Source organism: Pteropus alecto, unplaced genomic scaffold (genome assembly GCF_000325575.1).
Source record: "Pteropus alecto unplaced genomic scaffold, ASM32557v1 scaffold25, whole genome shotgun sequence".
Classification (NCBI taxonomy): Eukaryota; Metazoa; Chordata; class Mammalia; order Chiroptera; family Pteropodidae; genus Pteropus; species Pteropus alecto.
The window spans coordinates 9,241,937-9,247,373 of record NW_006441955.1 but is presented as its reverse complement, the minus strand read 5'-3'; positions in this window follow the sequence as shown (position 1 = coordinate 9,247,373).

Genomic DNA, 5,437 nt, shown 5'->3' with positions numbered 1-5,437 from the left:
ATTGCTTGCTTCAATTTAAATATGACTTTGTCAGCCTGACGGAGTCTCCTGCCCTCTCATCTGTACGTCCACAGCCTCTCTGCACTGCTTTCTTTTGTAACACATATTGTCTTAGTCTGTAAGATACACTTTGGTGATTGGAGGCTTTTAAGAGCCAGGACTGGGTCTTTCTCTCCCCACTACACCAATTACAGTATCTGGAACATAGTAGGCACTTAGTAAATGGCAATTTAAAAAAAAAAAAATTACAATAAGACACTGCATACGCAAAGAAGCATATGCTGTATTTGTGTACGTAACAAACACATAAAAAGGGTGATTACATAAATGTATATGTGATGCCTGGTATAGAAGATGTGCGTGGAAAGAATGTAGGCATGAGGTACGGGTATGTGTACAGGAGATTTGCATATTGGCTAGGTGTTTAGGTCAACTAAAATCCTAGCTACCTATCAAATCACATGAGGGTCTTTTTCAAAATATAAATTGTGGGGCCCCACTGCCTGGAAATTCAAATTCAGTATCTCTAAGGTATTTTTAAAGATCTTCACATGTAATTCAGATTGCCAACCTAAATTGTGAGCCATTCATTAAATTGATAAGTATTTGTTGAGTGCCCAGTGTATGCAGGCACTGTTGTACACCCTGGGGACCCACTGGTGACCTAGACATAGTCACTGCCCTTTGGGACTTGTATTTGAGGGGAAGGGGAGATAAAAGAGACAAATACATCAATGGTTCCCTAAAAGTCTTTAAAATGCCACTAAGTGTTATCAATAAAGTAAAATAAATAGGTAAATAGTGATTGGGTTGGTCAGGGAAGTTATCTCTGAGGAAGGGATGTTTGATCTGAAATCTAAATGACATGAAGGAGGCAGTCAGATGAATAGATGGGAATGAGACTTTGAAGTAGTGGGAAGTGCACGTGTGGTGGCCCTGAGAGGGAAATGAGCATGGCACGTTTTGTGAGCAGGAAGAGGCCAGTGCGCCTGGACCGTGGAGAATGAAGACGGGGTGGCATAAATGAAGTGAGTTGAGGACAGGCAGGTCAGGCCATGTAGGGTGTCATAGGAGATGGTAAGAAGACTTACTTGGAATAATTGAGAAACCATGTTGGGAGGGTTTTAAGTAAGGAGCTAAAATGGTCCCATTGAGGATTTTAAAAGAGCGCTTTAGGTGTCATCTGGAGGAGTTGTTGTAGGCAGGCACGGGTGGTAGCAGAGAGATTGGAGACTAATATAGTAGTCTGGGAAAGAAGCGGAAAGAATCCTGGAGGAGGATGGTAGCAAGGGAGGTGGAGAGATGAGAACCGATTGGGGATCGTTTGGAGGTAAATCTGGCAGGACTTGTTAGTAGACTATGTACAATTTGAGGGCAAAAGAGAAACTGAAGATAACACCCAGGTTTTTTAGAAACTAGATGGACAGTGATGCCATTTTCTAGGAAACATAAAAGGGGGGTTTTCAGGGAAATGTGTTTATTGTGTATTAGGCCTTTGTGCGTTTAAACTTGGCATACATTTGGTATGCTTGTGCAATGTGCATATGTAGAACATATATTTAGGAGAGATATATGGTATTTATTTCCTGAGGCTGCTATAACAAATTGTGACAAACTTGGTGGCTTAACACAACAGTTTTTGAGGGCAGAAGTTTGAAATCAGATTCACTGGTTGGAAAGCAAGATGTTGACAGGGCCATGCTCCCTGGAGGTTCTGTGGGAGGATGTGTTCCTTGCCTCTCCCAGCTTCTAGTGGCTGCTGGCATTCCTTGGCTTGTGGCCACAGCACTCTTATCTTCAAGGCCAGCATCTTCAAATCTCTCTCTTTTTGTATTTGTGTGTGCGCGCGTGTGCGTGCGTGCGTGTGTGTGCGAGAGAGAGAGAGAGAGAGAGAGAGAGAGAGAGAGAGAGAGATCTTTCTTTGCTTCTCTCTTATTAGGATTCATGTGATTGCATTTAGGATCCATATGGATAACCAGGATTCCTAACTCAATCACATCTGCAAAGACCTTTTTCCCAAATAAAGGCAACATTTACAGGTTCCAAGGATTAGGACCTGTGTACATTGGGGTGTATACAGAGAAATGTGCAGATTATAGCTCAGTGGCGTGTGTGTGTGTGTGTGTGTGTGTGTGTGTGTGTGTGTGTGTGTGTGTATGTGCCCACGCTCAGGTCACATATACACATGGCCTTCTAGGGCTATATATGAATTTTTGGGCCTCTTTGGCTTTTCTTTTTCACACCGAGAGACTCTACCAGTCACTTGGTTGCCTCTGAGAAAGTGTTTATAAACAACATAGATTTTTCTTGCTTTCCCTGCAAATCCAGGTTATCATTAAATCCTGAAGTCATCCCAAGAGGAGCTCTCCTGTTTTAATTATATAACTTGTTATATTTATACCCTTGAGTTGTCTATTTTAGTTTTGAAAATAGTTTAGAGTTGTTTTCCAACATCTAAGCTTATGAAGCTTCCCTTTAAGGTAAAAAAAATTGAAGTGCCCTTCCCCTACTTGCCATGAGAATAATTGTATGCAGTTAGTGTCCATTGACTGAGAACTATATACTAACAAAACGGTAATATAAATTTGATTACACTTTTGAAACATATATTATAGCAGAAATGGAATTCACAAGCTAGTGTCCCACACATCCAATTTCACCAGCAAGTGGATCTGGATTGGCTAACAGATTATCATTATTGCATAATTAAAACATAATGCCTTTGGTAGGACTTGTACTCTCCTGTGAATTCTAGTCCCAGGACTCACAATTTTAATAAACATGCCTGCTCACTCTTTTACAACTTAGTCGGCCCTTGAAGACATTTGATTTGTGATCCCTGGTACAGAATGATTATATATCTTTGCCAGAATGCACCATCTGCAACTGGTAAAGTACTGTGATATCTCTGATCTCATTTCAGCTTCATAACCCCTACCACCACCTTGTGATAGAGATGAGATCATATCATTCCTATCTTAAGGATGAGTTAATTTAGACTCAATAATTTCAACAACTTGCCCAATGTCATCCAGATGGTAAGTGGAATTGCTGTGGCTGGAATCTTGGCCTTTTGATCCCTAGAAAGATATTTTATTCCTCACACTACACTGTCTTTCTTACAATTTGCCTGAACTCTAAATAAGCCAGATGTTTCTGTCAATGGATAACCATCAAAATCAGGTCTGAAGAAATAAGAGTAAACAGCTGACCTTCAACAAAAGCAAGGGAGGAAACCTACCCATTTTAGTTCAAGCTACTCAAAAGTATAGACAGTTAATGTACAAGAAAGCAGATAAGGAAGTTTGTAAACAGTAGAACAATTCTATCTAAGCTAAGGAAAAATCATAGATTGTTGGAGGCAGAGAGCAAACAGTAGAAAGACTACAACTAAAGAAGCCAGCAGATCGAAACCTTGACTTGCATGTGCCTAAACAGTCACCTCTCAGAGTATCTGTTCTGTTTTGTTCCGTTTTTCATCTTTAAGTAGAGATGATCATGTAATATCCATTTCCTTGGGTTACCATCATGAGGATTAAGCAAAAATGTTTTGCAGATAATACAATGAATAATAACTGTGATCTGAAGCCCAGGAGGCTTTCAGATAACTATTTTTTTTTCTCCATGGGGAATTAATATTTAATTTACATGGTCATTAAAGTTTTTTGTGTGCGTGTCTCATAGAAAATTGTGGTTTTCTTATTAGACCCTGGATCTCTGTGACAGACCTCAAGGACACAGATAAGTGAAAACTGCATAGAGTTTCCATAAAAACCACTGGGCAAGACATCTAATATCCAAGTTGTTCTTGATGGGTAAAGAATTGCAAATGTTTACTTTAGGTAGTTAGATTCTGAGAGGTTGAATTTTAAATTGAGTGACTGTGTTAGCCTGCTCAAGCTGTTGTAACAAACTACCATGGAGTGGGTGATTAAACAATATACATTTATTTCTCATAGTTCTAGAGGCTGAGAAGTTTAAGATCAAGGAACTGGCAGATTCAGTGTCTAGTTGAGGACTCACTTCCTAGTTCATAGATGGTTCATCTTACTATGTCCTTGCTTGTCCAAAGAAGCAAAAAGCTCTCTGAGATCTCTTTTATATGGATGCTAATCCTGTTCATGCAGGCTCTATCACCATGTCCTAATCACCTCCTAAAGGTTCCACCTCCAAATACTGTCACAATTGGGATGAGGCTTTAATATATAAATTTCTAAGGAATATATACATTCAGTCTATAGCAGTGACTATGAGGTTTGGATTTGAATGGATTATATTTCTTTTTCATGTTGAGTAGGCATCAGCTTTACCAATCATCTTCTAGGTAGTCTATTGAAATGTTCTCCAAAGGTGACAAGTCACCAGCAATGAGAGTTTTCTTCATGTGTCATAGATATTCTTTTTTTCATGTTCTGGTTTCCAGATTTGATCTCAGCAGGGAGCCTTGGGAAAATTAGCAAGGGATATGGTAGAATTTTTTGTATGTTGCACAGGTTTACAAGTAATCCCACTGGTTAAGCTAAACCTTTGAAGTAGAGGAACATGGGTGGCTGTGATATTCGCTGCCAATGCTTTTTTGACTGCATCTGGAGCAGAGCTCTCTCACCTCTACTTGGGATCTATTTTTCTTTGCACTCAGGATTTATTGAGCATAACACACAAAGCTCAAAACTGATCTAAAATGGAAAGGTAGTAAATCCCCATTTTTTTTGCAGAATACAGGCAAACAGAAAGATAACTAGAAAGAATCTTGCTCTCAGAGGTGCTCTATGATTGTTGATTTAATTGCAAGAATTAAATAAGACAACATATTTTTAAGTACCTTGTCATCTTTTATGTAAAGAAGTAGTTTCTAAGCTATCTTAGACTCCATATTTCTTTTTCACATCAAGAAGTTTTGTGATGCATGGTAATAGTCACACTTTGGTATCTATTAGATGAGAAAAGACATGATGACCAAAAGCTACAATAAATAGCACAGGGCCACTTTAAAATGAACTCTGATGTTAAGTAAGTTCAAATATTACACGAAGAAACACATACTTTAACAATTATGGAGCCATACACATATTTTGGAAAAAAAATATTAATTTATATATTGCCGAGGCATTGTTTTTTCAATTTACAGAAATAATTTGATAGATATACAGATTCTTGAACTCCTTGTAAAAATGATGTGACTCTTTTGAGTTCTGTTGCCCAATGGTTGAGAAATACTGAATTCTTAAATTATTTTTTTGCTAATTCTATGAAAATTGAGCATCCATATATAATCTATATGATGATTAGGTTACCAAATTATTTAGTTTATTCCTTAGTTATTCCAGATAAACAAGAATGATGAAAAGGTTTAAGAACTTATATGTCATTTCTTTGCCTCTGATCACCCAACAATTCAACAGTTTGCAAATGACAGAACACTTATGGCATTTATTTG